The 17,644-nt window shown below is 25.7% G+C and overlaps 1 pseudogene; it reads left to right on the top strand.

The window, feature by feature from the left end:
* The first annotated feature begins 3,860 nt into the window (after positions 1 to 3,860).
* LOC111284230 (protein LYK5-like) lies at positions 3,861 to 7,861 on the top strand (annotated as a pseudogene).
* Positions 7,862 to 17,644: the final 9,783 nt, after the last annotated feature.

Here is a 17,644-nt window from a genome sequence, read left to right as displayed (position 1 = left end):
AAATTATATAAAATTTTAATTAAATATTTTATCTCTTAATATTACTAGAGATATCGAAAGAACTACTAAATTTAATCAACATTTGAAAGCTCTTGACATTGTACAAATGATATCATTAAACATTACTCTTTTTTTTTTAAATCTAATATAATAAGTAAAAAAATCTATTGGGATAAGTAAATAACAAAAAATTTTAAAGAGTTCAATTTAATTATAATTATTATAAAATTTTAATTATCATTCTAATAAATAAATATTTATTTAAAAAAGAACAAATTTTAAATTTATAAAAAAATAAATTGATTATTTTATTTTAAATTTATTTATGATCAAATAATATTTTTTAAGTAAAAATAGTAAAATTAATTTTTTTCTTTTAATTTTAAAATTTATAAAAAATTTTCAATAATAACTTTTTTATTATATCAATTAATAAAAATTGTTAATAAATTTTTTTATATTTTTCTCCCTTTCTTTTTGAAAATAAATTTTTAATAAGTTATAAAATTTATCAAAAAAATTATACAACTTATTAATGAATATATGAAAACTTATAAAAAGATAATTAAATATTTTAGTCATAAAAATTTAAAATTAAAAAAAAAAAAGGTGTGAAGAGTAAAAAGTGTTATGCAATTATAAACTTCGAAGGTGAAATTATCATCTTTATATGAGATAAAAATGCCCTAGGTTATAGAGCATGTTCAGTGTTTTAGTCTCGTTTAAATTGAAATGACATAATTGACCTTTGTAAGATTTATGTGGAAGGGTTTTAAATTCATTCTAATTTTTTTCTCTTTACATCATTTTTTTTATTTTTTCTTTAAGTGAAATTCTTTAATTATCACTTGCATCTTAATTTTAAAACTTTTGAATATACATATCCAGTAAGTTGTATAATATATTAAATTTTTATATCAAGTAGATTAAAAAAAATTACATTTAGATTTGAGAAAAGAATCAATTGAAAAAAAATAAATTACAAAATTTTTTTAATTTTTGGATATATAAATTCATAAACTTTTAAAAGTTTATGGATATGTAAATCTAATATCTTTTAAGAACTTTCGAATTTATAAATTCAAAAATTTTTAAAAATTTTTAAATTTACAATTTTAAAAACTTAAAAATAAAAAGGGTGTGAAGCAAATAAAAATAAGTAATTAAATAATTTTATTTATAATAATATTTTTTTTAAAATGAGGTATGAAAAGTAAAAAATAGGTATTAATAGAATGTTTCATTTATGTGGTATAAAGACGAATTACGCTACTATTCCATTGTTAGCTTAATATTTTTTTCCCTATTCTTTTATTATTTTTATTTAAATAAAATATTTAGGAATTGAATTTGACATAATAAAAGTATAATTTGATTTTTTTTATTTTTTATGAAATCATTGTGTTCGAATAAAACCTTTTTTAATTATTTACTCGTTATGTTTTACTTTTTGATATTTTTTTAAAACAAAATTTGAGAAAGTATGTAAAGTAAAATATAAATAATGAAAGAATTAACAATCAAATGGATTAAACTCAATTTTTTAAGAAAATGAGTTTTGGTTCTCTTTTAATCTTTTAAACAAATAAAAAATTTTTACACTTTGAAATTCGACCCATACCGCGACACCTCTACAAATTATTATTAAGTGTTATGGAAAATTAAATGCTATAATTATCTTAAGCTTTTAATACATTTTAATTGTGTGTATTAAGTGATGTTTGAAGCAATGCTTTTCTTTTTAACAATGAAATTTTTTTTTAATATAGAAGGCATGAAAATTTATGGAGCTTATTTATTCGCGTAACAATTGTTAATTTAAATTATTTATATTTATCAACTAAGATGATGTGTGTAGTGAAATTTTTAAAAGTTAAATTTAAGTAAATAAATAAATAAAAATTGAAGGTTAAAGATAAAGTAAAATTAAAAAAAAAATAAATTTAATCTGGTCTTAGTCATGATCTCTCTTTAAACAGAATAAAATTTCAAATTGACTTATATTTTCGTTACACTTTTCTTATATCATCATTCGCAATAAAACAAGAAAAATGAGATGAGAGCCAAAAAAAAAAAAAAGGAAAGAAAAAGCAACGAAATGCCAAAGCCTCAGCACGTGATAAAAAAAAAATCAGTCAAACAGTCAAATATTGACTACATTAGTCAAACCTTGGATACTTCACTCAAATCATTGAAGATGCAAAGGCATCCAAATCTGTTCCTTAGCTGGCGAAAGGAGAGACCAAAATCTCAGTTGGCTACTATTGTTTGAAGCCTGAAGCTGAAATGGTGAACTTAACTGCAGATTGGTGATGCTCTATCTAATGCAATGTAGCAAAGTACTTGCCTAAAGAAAAACGAGATAGGATGGAATGCTCTGGTGTTGGAAAGTTCATGATCAATAAATAACAAGAAGAAAAGATCCCAAAATTTGTTATTGTATTATTTTTTTTATTGAATTCCCAGTTGTCCACTAGTTCTTAGGCCAGCATTTGATGGTGATTTCAAATTTGATAACTGGTTCTTTTTCATTTTTAGGTTTGAATTTATGTAAAACCATTTATTTTGAAAGCAACCTACGTAATAAAACAAGGTGACTATTCCTGGATCGGCATTTCTTTGTTCATTTAGAAGCTAATAGGCTAGGATATGAATATTTAAATATGTCAGGGTCTTTGGAGTTACGTCTAGTTTTTCTTGTTGCTTTGAACATATTAATATAGTGTTATCTCATATCTGATAAATATATAATTTCTTATAATCTTATATTCAGGTTAAGTTCATCTACTTACTGTCAATTAGTTTTAAGTTGAATGTTTAACATAATATCAAGATCAATATTTTCTTATGTTGCTCTTTTCAAATTTGTTATATGATAGGTTTCTTCCATCTCCACGTATATGTGATGGTAGCCTATTAAAATAGTGTTATCTCACATATAATTAAAGTGGTGTTATAGTTATCTTTTATCAAAGAATGACTTTGGTTATCAAATCATTAAACAACCGAACTAATTTACTTACAATACTTAGTTGACATTCACAAAATGTATCTAATGAATTTTGAGTTCAATACATCCTTTTTAATAGAAGGGCAGATATTTCTTGCTTATTATCAGACAATCACTTATTCACAAACTTCGTGTAGGGCTAATAGTTTTCATTTCCCCTTTCATGGAAAACCCTTTTTTGCTCCGCTTAGCCTTATCTCCCTCTAGGGGTATTTTAGTGATAGGTTCTATAGGAATTGAATGATCCTATTTGGTCAAATACCTAGCGACAAACTCTTATGTTCCTTTCATTACAGTATTGTTAAACAAGTTCATATAATACCACTTTAATTGGATGTAAGATAACATCACTTTAACTCCTATGTTACTTTCATTACAATATTTTTGAACAAGTTCATATAACATCACTTTAACAGGCTTCTATCATGTGTATGCATAGAAAGAAGAAACTTATCACATAACAATTTTGAAAAGAGCAACAAAAAATTTTTTTGACTCTGATATCATATTAAATATCTAACTTAAAATTAATTTGTAGTAAGTGGAGGGGTTCAACTTGAATATAAAGACTACAGTAAATTAGATATTCATTAAATGTGAGGTAACACCACATTAACAGGCTCCTATTATGTGTAGACAGAGATAGAAGAAGCCTTACATGTGACAAATTAAGAAAGGGCAATAAAAGAAAATCCTAGCTCTAATACTAGCATAAAACTTAAAATTAATTGATAGTAAATAAAGAGGCCCAACCTAAATAGAAAATTACAAAAAATTATATATTTATCATATGTGAGATAACACTACATTAACAGAACACTTGATAAAAATTTTCCATGTTTTTTGAAGAATGATTCACCTTTTGTTTCTCATATAGGTTGCCATCAATTAAAGCTTTACGTAGTAATACTATGAACCGTTTGATTGTTCATCGGATATAAGCTATCTAAGTTTAAGGCACCCTAGAATCGCCTGTTTCAGAGGAAATTTGGTACAATATAGCTTCACCATCAAAGTTTTTCAAGCCAAGTAGAGAAGTTCTTGTTCCAATCAATTGTTTGTACTCTAGACAATACTTTCAAGCAAGTTTAAACTCTATAGTCCTTGAGAAAATAGTTATTTCAAACATTGCTTGTGGAGTTTTTGAATGTCTATTGAAATCCTTAACCTTGCTCTAGGAAAATCCAACTTAAGAGAATGATGTAAAGATTGGTTTCAGGCTTTATATGGCTTTGAGATGTGCTTGTCTTAACAATTTAACTAACATTAATGGAGAAAAATATCTTATAATTGTAGTTACTCTATTTTGTTCGGGTTTAAAATTTTGAAATTATTTTTGGGGTGTATTAATTTTTTATATTATTTGGATCCAATTTAAGTCTAAACTTAAAAGTTCAATTTTCTTCTTATTATTTTAAGTTGTTTTATTATTTATTTTTATTTATCTTTATAGGTTATTCATCTTCATTAGTAATTTTTATTTAATGAGTTATTTCTTATATATCTTTATTTATTATTTCTTAAATTATTTTTACTTTGTTTTATCTTTTTTTGAAACAAAAAAATAAAATAAAAAAAGAAAACAGTTGAAAAGAGTGTAGATGAAGTTGAATTATTGGAGGATAAAAATTCATTCAATTCAAGGGTTTTGTACTTACATCAATTTCTTTAGCAGTTTGATTCTGAAAAAAAGCAAGGGTGAGGATGTGGATGCAATTTTAAGAATATTTTAAGGATAATTTTTAGAATAATTTTTTATTGAGCTAGAGTCCTTACCAAATTAAGATTAGGTTCTTATAAATAACTTATAAGGTTACACCAATAATCACATAAGATAATTTGAAAGCAAAAAGTTTTAAGCAATTTAAGTGTAAATTTTAAGTTTTTTTTTTTCTAGTTTTCAATGATTTTTTGGTGAGATTTTTAGGTTTCGATAAAATTTTCTATTACAGTGATATTTTTTAATGAGTGTTGAAGTTTCTGACAAGGATTTCGAAGACACCTCCAAATTCTTACAATGATTTTTAGTTTCTTAAGTATCAATCCAATTATACTTGTATTGCAAGTTTTGTTTTTTTTTTTTTGTCAATTTTTTGTTTATTGTGTTTTAATTGGTTTATTTTATGTTATTTTTATAATATTTTACTTAAGGTAGGAATTTTTTGAATTAGGTAAAATTATTAATTTGATTAATAAAAATAAATCAAAATAAATTAAAGTCAAAATAAAACTTTAACAAATCTTGAAAAATAAATAGTAATTATTCAAAAAGTAATTTTAAGAAATTACAAATGGATAATTTTCTAGGAGATTTATAGGTGAGAAATTTTTTTAAAAATTGATCCAAATGTAGGAAAAATTTAGATAAAATTTTAATAGCAATAATTGACATTTATTTTCAAAGTAAAAAATAATAATAAACTTTATAAAATTTTGGAAATGAATAACAATTATCTAATGATGAGAGTCTCAGAAATTTTAAATAATTAATTTTATAAAAAAATTTTAGAGAGATTTTTTTTCTAAATTTAACTCAAATAGTATAATGATTTAAATAAAATTTCAATAAAAGTAATTGCATTCGCAAATAATATAACTTATAAATTTTTATGAAAGTATATGATAATTATCCAATGATGAAATTTTAGGAAAATCACAAATGATTAATTTTTTAAAAGTCTTTTAAGTGAAAATTTCTCTAAATTCAACCTAAATGATAGAAGGGTTTAGATAAGATTTCAATAAAGATAATTATCATTTATTTTCATTCTAAAAATTTAAAATGTAAATAAAGAATACGTTCAAAAATAAAACTCTTAGTAATCATAAATAAATAATTTTTTAATAAATATTTATATGAGAAAATATTTCTAAATTTAGTTAAAAATTTAAAATGTAAATAAAGAATAAGTCTGATCATGAAATTCTTAGTAATCGCAAATGAATGATCTTTTAAGAAATTTTTAAGTGCAAAAATATTTTTAAATTTGACTTAAATGGTGAAAAAATTATATAATATTTTTATAAAGCAAATTTAATAAAAGAAAATGGTTAAGTTTTTTTTCCTATGAGAGAGCTTTTTTAAGAAAACAAATGTATTCTTAAATACTTTTGAAGAGATGAAGTATTTTTAGAAATTTTGCATTGATGAAAAACTTTTAAAAATTATTTTTAATATTTAAATATTAAAATTTAATAAAAAATCATTAGAACCAAAATTTTTAAAATAATTTAAAATTAAATGATATTATTTTTTGGATAAACGTGTGAAGCTGTTAAAACTTTTCTGATATGAACTCTCAAACTTATAAATGTAGATAAAAAAATCTTAGTTATAAATTCAAAAGATAATCAATTACACCCTCTCTTTCTCTCTCTCTCTCTCTCTCTCTCTCTCTCTCTCTATATATATATATATATATATATATATATATATAAAGATTGATGGTGATTATGACAATGACCTACCCGCTTCTTGAAGGAGATGGAACAACCCCACTAACCGAGAAATTTGGCTTCGCTTCTGAAGATTTTTTGGCAGCTAACTATTTGGAACCTAAGTCAACTATTTTCCCTAACACAACTGTTTTGTTCCACTGAAATCAGATCCTATCATAAACCTCAATGTACCAGATTCTCCTCCTCCAACCCCTGGTTTTCTTCCCATTATCGCAGTTGAAAAAACAATGAATACAAAATTGAGGAACTTGCATATTGCGGGATCAATTGTTGGGTTTTTCTTGGTGGTTGTAGCATTGCTTGCTTGTGGATTCTATGTGAAGGCCTTAAAGAAATGGAAGGAAGAGAAAGAAACTGCAGTCATTTACGGATAGAAACTCTATACTTTCATGTTCAACAGCCAGAAGCTTTACAAATTCTTGTTTGTCTCCTGATCTTCTAGCTGGGATTAAATTTTCTTTGTACAACTATGGCACAGAGGATATAAAAAGAGCAACAAATAACTTCAATGAAGATACCAAGAATGGAGAGCAAGTCTATAAGGGGTTGATTGACAATGCTACTGTCATGATCAAGCAAATGATATTTGAAGACACCAGCCAGGTTATAGTATAGACATGCATTCTAAGATCAATTAACTTAATATTGTGAATCTCCATGGTATTTGTTAAGGTGAAAATGACTTTTCCTGGTCATATCTGATTTTTGAACTCCCTAGCAATGGCTGCTAAAGGGACTGTTTATCAAATCAGTCTAATCGTCTCCACTGGAATCGAAAGACTCGAATAGCTTTTGATGTAGCAACCAGTCTTCACTATTTACATTATTGTATTTTCCCTTCCTAAGCTCATATAAGCGTAAATAGCAGGAATATTTTTGTGACGTCGAAGTGGAGGGCGAAACTAGCAAATATTGGATCAACTCTTGCCGTAAGGAATCACAACAACATCTATTCTGTCAATGGATTGGTTGCTTCAGATCCAGAGTACATCGTGCATGGATCAACTTCAGAAAAAGTTGGATATTTTTGCATTTGGAGTTGTTTGCTTGAACTTATTTCAGGAAGGGAGGCCACAGAAGGAAATTTGTTCAAAGATTCAATTGGATTGTTAGGTGTTTTGAACAATTGAGGAGTTTCAACGATCCATCTCTGAAGGAGGATTATCTCCTAGCCGAGGCTTTACGTTTAGCAGTTTTAGCCAAGAGTTGCATAGAGGATGACCCTCTCTGTAGGCCATCAATGGATAATACCTCAAAGTTCTTGGAAGAATGGTATAATGGTAAGAAAATGAAAAAGCATTAGAAAATTTCGTTTTCTAAAAGGATTTTGATTTCGATTAATCTTTTCCATGCTAGTTTTCAGATATGATCATCAAAATTTCCCTTTTTTGTAATGACTTAAAACAAAAACAAATGAAATCTTGAAATTCTGAGCATATTCTAATTTTACTATTCTTTTTTCGGATAATGGAAGCATTAGTCTGCTTTCTTACTAACAAAAGCTACCTCAACATTAATATTTTTAAGTATATATGGTCACAACCATATATATACATATCTATATTTATTGGATATAAGTATATATATAATATTATACATAGTTCTAATTTTCTTCCTTATCATCTGTTCTAAAGAGTTGAACTGATCGGTTGTTTAGTGGTTGTAGTGGTCTTGCATTAGTATCTGAAGCCTGCAAAATATTAGATTAATCATAAATAATTATATTTTTTGTACTTGAATTTTGAGAAAATATATAAATTAATATTTAAAAATATAAAATATATAATTTACATCATAAACTTTTAAATTATATATTATATTAACCCAAATTCTAATCTTTCTAATGCTCTAATCATATCAACTTATATATATAATATTTGACAAATATTATCAAATTATGTATTCATCACTCATGATATCAGTATTTTTAATATAAATTAAAATATATATATTTTTTACTTGAATCGAAAAAATGTCTAGGACCGAATAATTAGTATTTGTCATGTGGTATCTACATGATATTTTTTCAAAATAATTAATATTTTTATTTAACAAATAACATATTTAAAAGCTAACAATAGAATTTGGATTAAAATAAATATTATTTAAAAATTTAAGAGGTAAATTATATATTTTATTTCTTTAAATATCAATTTATATACCAAAAGAATATTAATTATACATCAGCCTCTCCATAAGTATAATTGACTCGTACAGAAACTTACATCATGAACGGCCACACGAAGCAATCTCACTTGCTTCCTGGTTACAGTCCCCATCTTATCAAAGAGGGATACAACATAAATAAAAAAAAGAGCAACGAAGCTGATTATTTTGAGGAGTTGAGTAGGTTAACAAAGCTCACCTTTAGGACGATGTTTCAAACCACATTTTCAGTACAAGGAGGAATAGTAAAAGAGCCGATGTATCTGAAACACATTCTGCTATTGATTTTGATATCCCTTGGATTGATCACTCCCACCACTCTCTCTCCTTCTGTGTTATTAGTAATTGTAGACAACCCTTGGGGTTTAAAATTCATTTTATTTATTTTTTCAGTAAAAACAAAAAAAAGAATCGTAATTGGTTAGAAAATTGACTGGTGATGAGATTGAGTTGAACTACTATTCTTAGATAATAATTTAATTTAAATGGAAATGATTTTTATTCAATTTCAATATCGTGAAATGATAAACACAATTTGAAAATTTTAATCACAGTGAAACTTTATTCAAGTGAGGAAACTATATTATAAAAAGATATGCAAGTACACACAAAAAAAAAAAACAAAACAGTCTGTGAGCAAATAAAAATTTTTGGAAAGAAAAACAGAGTTTCTGTTAGAGATTTTTGGGAGATATTGTGCGATTGTGAGTTTGATTAGGCTGAAAAGTGGTTTAAGAAGATTCTGGAAGATTGAAGGGTCAAAATCGATGATTTTTTTGATTTTTTAAATTTCTAAAAAATTTCAAAATTTTTCAAAATTCATTTAAAATTTTCAGCATGATTTAAATTTGTCGATGAGTTTTCGATCAAAAATCTAATTTTTGATGACCATTTCCAGAATCAGGTGATCAAATCGAGTTTCTGGAAAGAGTCCGGCGAGCTTCCTGCAGAGATTGACAGAAATCGACGATCGCCATTCATCCTAGAAAGAGAAGTAAAAGAAAAAAAAAAGAGTTAGAGAATGAGTTAAAAGGGTACTCTAAAAAAAAAAAAAGATTTGGGTTATAAAAGAAGAAACGATGTCATTTTGATCTTAAAACTTATTTAGACTTGTGTATTATCCCATTTTAAGACCTGACTTGGTTGCAATCCACCCATTACCCGCATGTTGTTGAGCCGAACTTGTCTAGTTATTGAACCAAGCTTTAAGCCATTTCTATGTCTTGAGCCAAACTTGTCCAGCTGCCAAGCTGAGTGAGCCGATTATTTTGGTTTTAGTTTTTATTTTTATTTTTATTCTATGATTTATTTATTTATTTGAAATATTATTGCCTGATTAAATTTAAAAAAAATTAGAAAAGTTATAAAATAATTATAAAATTTTTAGAATAAGTAATAATTATTCAATGATAAAATTTTTAAAAATTACAAATGGTTAATTTCTAGAAAATTTTTATGTGAAATTTTTTTTTTAAATTTAATCTAAATAAAGAAAAATTTAGATAAAATTTCAATAACAATAATAAATATTTATTTTTAATTTAAAAAATATATAAAATACATAGGCAAACTTAAAAGAATTGTTGGATTGAATTTATAATTATCCAATGATGAGATTCTTAAAAATTTCAAATGATAAATTTTTAAATTTTTTTAAAAATCTCTAAATGATAAATTTTTCTAAATTTAACCTAAATGATGGAATAATTTAGAAAAAATTTTAATAAAAGTAATAATATTCTTTCCCAAATAAAAAAATTAACAATAAAAATATAGATTAAAAATATAACTTAAAACTTTTGTGAGAAAATATTTGACGATCATCCAAAGATGAAGTCTCAAAAAATATCACAAATGGTTAAATTTTTATGAGATTTTTAGGTGAAATTTTTTTTTAATTAGGCCTAAATGGTGAAAAATTTAAAAATAAAACTTATAATTAAATTATAAATTCTAAGGATGAAATTCTTAGTAATCACAAATAGATGATTGTTTAATATATTTCTAGGTAAGAAAATATTTTTAATTTTAGCTCAAATAGTGAAAAAAGTAGATATATTTTTTTATGAAGAAAATTTAACTAGAAATAAATGATAAAATTTTTTCAACGATGAAGCCTCTTCAAAAAAACAAATAAGATGCCTAATACTCTTGAGGGAAAAAATTATTTTTAAAAATTCTACCAGATTAATAAAAAAAATCTTAGAAGTTATTTTTAATATTTAAATATTAAAATAACAACCATTAGAACCAAGATGATTGATTTAACAAGAAATAAATGATAAAATTTTTTCGACAATGAAGCCTCTTCAAAAAAACAAATAAGATTTTTGAATACTCTTGAGAAAAAAAATTATTTTTAAAAATTCTATCAGATTAATAAAAAAAATCTTAGAAGTTATTTTTAATATTTAAATATTAAAATAACAATCATTAGAATTAAGATGATTGCTAGGATAATTTAAAATTAAATGGTACCATTTTAAAATAGGCATTCTGGGGGTGCTATAACTTTTCTCACACGTAATCGAACTCCCAAACTTAGTTCTGTTCAGAATGTCAAAACCTATTTTTTAGGGACCCTTAGTCAAGCTTAGGAGCTCCTTAAAAGGATAAATTCATTAGGTGGCCAATTACACCTTAATAAAAGATTGGTAGCGATTCCTCTTGTTAAGTTTAGCTATAGATTTACGGACCCTTAGTCAAGCTTAGGAACTTTTTAAAAGGATAAATTTATTAGGTGACCAATTACACCTTAATAAAAGATTGGTGGTGACTCATCTTGTTAAGTTTAGCTATAGATTTACGGATTTATATGTTATGATAGTTTTATGACTCCACTAGAGACTCTAGAGTCAAGCCATTAATTAATTTTGAATTATCTTTTTTAGTGTTTGCTTGGTCTTAAATTATTTGTTTTGTATTCTTTGACTTGGCTTGTGAAAATTGCAAATAAAGATAATGTATTCTTTCACACATTATCACATGCATGTGCATTATATGAGCTCTATGCTTAGGTTTTGTCATTCTTAAGAAGGAGTAAAGTACTTATGCTCTTGTGAGATGATAATCTCTATAATAGCTAGCGAAATACTCTCACTCAAATTAAATTATTTTTGTTTGTAGCCTATGATGGGCGAGAATTAAAATGTCTTAGCAGTCTATGATAGACAATGATGTGTGAACAATTTAGGAACCTTTAGATTTAACTCAGATCACTTGTAGTAAAACATAAGAAGCTAACCATAGGTTAAAGCCATATTTATCCATCATTAGAATGTAACCCTAGTTATGACATATGAGTGAACCTTTTGAGCTCTATTTAAATCAACTTTATGACAAATGTTATTTGATCTTTATTTATTGTTAAGTTATTATATGTTGTATATTATATTCTAATCCAACATCACTTACATATGTATTCATCCATGTATCGTAATATGACAAACATCAGTACGTACATTCATACATAGTTATGCACACATTCATGTGTTTATGTATTATAATTTGTTATGTCAAGCATTCAATACTTTTATTCATTCATGCATATAAGATTCTTAAAAAGTTAGGTTAATTTTGAAAGTTTCTTCACATACACACTTAGTAACATAAGCATATTAATTGTGGTATATATGGTTCAAGGATAGTTCAATCGTTCAAGAACGCTGTTCAAACAACCCACCATCAATACAACACTAGAGTCTGAGCTAGACAAATAGAATATAAAAATACAAATTGTCTAAAAAAAAAAGAAAGCCTAAGAAAAGCTTAAAAAAAAGCTGAGTAAAATTTTAAAAACCCTAAACAAATTGAACAAAGAGAAGATTATAGAAATAGATTTCAGCCCATAAAATCATCTGTCATAAGATGTTGATCCTCTTAGTTATGGCCCATATTAGGTCTAGTTCACCCAAGTCATTCTTTCGCAGTAATTTTCATGCCTAGCAGGATATACCTACTTAAGAGTGCTTTTTACATAAACTCAAGGATATTTTCAAAATTATGTCAATCATGTTTTTACAAAAAAAAAAAAAAAGAATCAATATAAGTCCTCAACTTGGATAATCCGAAAGAGAAAGAGAAGTTGAGATCGAAGGTGATTGAGACATTAAAGGGTTTAAAAGCTGAATAGAAGATAAACTTGTTAGATGAGAGATTATGAGTAGTTGAGAGGATAAATTTTTATGGCTCAATGGATATAGCCGATCATTGCTTAGTACCAGATGTAATAATCTCTTAAAATTCAAGGTCCTAGAACTTGAGAAGTATGATGATACAAAGTGTCTAATGACTCATGTTACCATATATTATCAAAAAATAATTGCTTATATAAGTGATGAAAAACTATTGATGCATGTGTTCCAATACAGCCTTACTAGTTCTGCTACTAGATGATATGTCTAATTAGATAGAACTTATATTATTTTCATGAAAGAAATTGATAAAGGCGTTCATCACCCAATACATGTACATCATAGCTTTTGGTTCCAGACTATCTCTTTTTACAGAATATAGAGAATAATGTGATTGAATCTTTTAAAGAATATGTCTAAAGATGGAGAGATAGAGTTGCTTAAGTCCAACACATTTTACCAAGAAAGAAACCACCGTCCTATTTGTTAGTACCCTAAAATCTTTTTACTATAAAAAAATTATAAGAAATACAATAAAGAACTTTACTGACATGATAATCTCATGAGAGATTATTAAAAATGCTATCAAGAATGGTAAACTTTAAGAAGAAGAAACCATTAAAAAATGAGAGTTGTCTAAAAAAAAACTAAAGTCCAAGCTATGAATTTTGATAGGCAATAATTTAGAAACTATGTTTCATATCCACCACCTATTCATCTTGTTTACAATCATACAGTTAATAGTATTGTGCAAGCCTCTTACCAATCATATCTATAATTAACTTACCCACTAACCTACCAATCAATTTTTCAAGTACCTGCATATGGGTTTAGGCCTAATAACCAAGCGAGTGGTTTAAAAAGATCTCGAAATAACTAAGAAAGCTCTCACATTGATCTTATCTCTATGAATTATACTGAGATATTTTTAAAATTAATCAAAAATGACTTGGTGTCTCTTGTTATTTTAGAACCATTAAAGTCACTTTATCCTAAATGGTATGATACTAATGCCACATGCGATTACCATAATAGAAATATAGGTCGTTCTATAAAAACTTACCTTGCTTTCAAGTACAAGGTGTAAAGTTTGATCTGAAAAGGCTTGGTGAGCTTCGACAAATTAGAGGGGCTGAAAGTCAATAAAAACCTTTCCCCTGATCATACAAAGGCATAATTTTGATAAAGACAAAGATATTAAGACTAGTTGAAAGTTGCTTATCATTTTGTGATTTCTTTTACAGTAATGTTAGGATTTTTTAGGTAAATTTTATTTTTTTATCATTTTAATAAAATGGCAAGTTGATGCATTGCATTTCATTTTTCCTTTGATCCAAACCATTATTCCATGCCTTGTTTTTTCCATGTCTTATTATTCCCATTCTTAAATTTCAAATGATGAATGTTTAGACAATGATAGTAATAATTTTAGGATTTAGTTTTAGAAACTCATTCATATTGATAAAGGTTAATCTGTGTAGATTATTTGAGTAAAAGAAGAGATTTATGAGCAGATATAAAATAAATATATCTTGAAGATATGCAGTCATTTATAATGATCTATGAGTTTTTCTTTATTCAATAAATGATTTCAAAGAAAGCATTCACGTTTGAGATGAAAAATGATCATATTTCTTTTATCATTCATAAAACCATCCATTGCTAGTCTTTTTGATGTTATAATTTTTTTTCAAATCAAGAATCACCTTCCATACTAAAAGGTAAATTTTGGAAAAAACCTACTTGAAAAAGGAAAGAAGTAAAATATCATAAAAGATCTTAAAGATAAAAAGTAAAAGACAATGTAAAAAAAAAAACCCTTTACACAAATCGAAAAAAAAGAGTAAAAATGAATGTCACGAATGATTTGGAGCAAAATAATGAGAATCATTTTATGAGGAATATGATTAATAAAAAAAGAAAAAAAAATAGTAAAATGATGTGGAATGGGGTAAATTGCCAAGTTGCATCACATGATAAAAAACGATCCTTTATTTGAACCCTTTAAACATATGTTTTAAGTTTATTTTATCCATTTCTTTCATGACCCTTTACCATAGCCTACATTACAACCTTTAAAAGTCTATTTTGATTAAATATAAATGCTCAAATCGAATGATTATGTATTTAGTTAAGGCATGCTTGTAATGGAGTAATGGAATCGTGCCATGTTCTCATGTTTTAAAGATTGATGTGTAGGAGATATCAATAATAGATGAAGTGAAACAAATAAAAAAGTGAAAAAATAAAAAATGAAAAAAATGTGAAATAAGAGAAAAATAATATTTAAATTAAAAATCTAAAAGGGCAATTTGGGTAGAAAACTATCTAAGCTAAAAGTTAGATTGACAGTTAAATATATGAAAGATCAATATCATTCGAAGATCTTTCAAAGCTGGGGTAAAGTTAAATGAGCTCAAAATGATTTAAAAGTCAATGAAATAAGTTTTTGAAAAAAAATTCTGAATTAATGTTAAGAATTGTCTAAATATTTATTGTTTGGATATTGTTACACTATTCAAATACCATCTTTAGTGATATACTTTGAATTTGTCCCTTTGCCTATTTATTTAAACTCATTTTTGTATTGATTATTTTTCTCTCAATTTACCTTGTACTCTCTTATTTTTGCATCTCTAAAATAAATCAAGAAAATATATGATTGCATTATTTTTGCATCCCTAGTAATATATTTTGAATTCTGAATTAATGTTAAAAATTATCTGAATATTCATTATTTGGACATTGTTACACCATTCAAATACCATCCCTAGTGATATATTTTGAATTTGTTCCTTTGTCTATTTATTTTTGTACCAGACTCATTCTTGTATTGATTACCTTTTTTTCAATTCTCCTTGTACTCTCTTATTTTTACATCCCCATAATAAATCAAGGGAATATATGATTGCATTATATTTGTCAAGAATTGAAATGATAATGAATGAATGATAATATTCAGTAAAGATTCCTACATTCCTTTGAAAAAAAATCCAGAATGTCAAGGGCAAAAAGAAAATTAAAAAGTGAAAAAAGCCTAAGAAAATAGTTTGAAAAGGTATATAGGGTGACTAAGTGATGAATATGGTGATGGATGGGTCAATATAACCTGTGAGTGGTGATTAGATAATGAAAAATCAGATGAAATTGGTTTTAAAATTATTAGTATTGAAAAACTAAAAGGGAAAAATATGAAATGGTAGAGTCTTGAAAACTTTATTACCACAATTGAAATTTCATGGCATTGATCACATGCAGTGTGTTCACATTGTAGTTTGAACAATACATATACATAATTTGGTGAATATTTAAATTTTTGTTTTGGACATACATTTGTATCATGCAATGAACATTTGAATTATGATTTAGAGTATAACATCTGTATTATTATGAGAATCTAGATTGCTGCATTTATATGATCATGACATTCATTATATACAAAATTTTGACTTTGATAAAAGTTTGAGAGTCCTCTAAAAAATAAATTTTAAATCTTTTAATGAAGTATTTTAAAATAAAATTATGAATCCTTAAATGAGAAAAAAATTTTATGAAGAAAATGTTTAGAATTTTAAAATTGTGGAGCCTTTTGAGTAAGCATTTTTAATGTTAAAAGTGATTTATAAGACCTCTAGGCATAATCTCAAAAAATTTATCAAATGTGAATATTTGAGTTTTAAATTAGAATCATTGAAATATTAGGTGTGAATCTCTAAAACTTTTGAATGAGAATTTTTGAAATTGTGGATGTGAACCTTTGAATTTTTTGAATGTAAACCTTTGAAGTATTAGATGTGAAACTCTAAGATTTATCAAATGTGAATCTTTGACCTAAAATGAGAAGTTTTAAATGAGAAATAACAAAGTTTAGTTCGTATTATGTAAAAAAATTATTCTGTTCGTTTGAGTTCGGTTTGTTTAAGTATAAGATGTTCATATTTATTTCGTATTTAGTTTAATTAAGTTAAATGAGCTCTTTTATAAGTACTAAACGAACATGTTTACGAACATATATAAACAAACATGTTAGTTAGTATTATATATAAGGCTATAAATAAATCAAATATGAATGAATTGACATATATTTATGGTTTATTTGTTTATTTTTAGAGCTGTTTTAGCTTGGTTTGTATTTGGTAAGAAAATTATTCTATTCATTCGAGCTCTATTTGTTTAAATGATAGAATATTCATATTTAATTCGTGTTTGGTTCAATTAAATTAAGTGAGCTCGTCAGTGAATATTAAACGAACATATTTACAAATATATACAAATGAACAAGTTCAAGAACAATAAATAAACTATAATCAAATGAATTTAAATAAATAAATCCTAAATGAATATAAACAAATTCAAATGAATATAAAATGAACATAAATGATACTTAAAATAAAATTAAGATAAATGATAAAAATGTAATTTTGTTAGTTTTATTATAATTGAATAGTAATAGAATTCTAAACAAACAAGTTTTAAAAAAACTTTAAATAAGTTTGTTCATAAATATAAATAAGCCAAATAAACATCTATTTGTATTTGATTTGTTTAATAAATGTGTTAGGAAAATGGGGTCCAAACACATATAATTGGTTTTGGACCAAGCAAAGGCCATGGGCCTTGGTCTTTCTTTTTACACAATATCCTAGCTACTTAATAAAAGGAGGTGGGATTGTTCTAAGGGTGTGTCGCAAATCCAGAAGAAAAAGAAGAAAAGCTAGGAAAAGCAAAGAGAAAAAGGAGAAAGGAGAGTTGGTTGAACAAAAGTCGATCCGTAGTTTGATTGAGTTAAAACTTTGTCAGCAGGTTTATGATTCAAAGTTTTACATTTTGAACGGTGAAAATCGGGTTTGAAGCTCTCTAGGAATAAATCCAAGGT

This window comes from Durio zibethinus, chromosome 6 (assembly GCF_047325235.1).
Source record: "Durio zibethinus cultivar Kanyao isolate XHJ-2024 chromosome 6, ASM4732523v1, whole genome shotgun sequence".
Lineage (NCBI taxonomy): Eukaryota > Viridiplantae > Streptophyta > Magnoliopsida > Malvales > Malvaceae > Durio > Durio zibethinus.
This window is presented reverse-complemented; position numbering and strand designations above follow the sequence as displayed.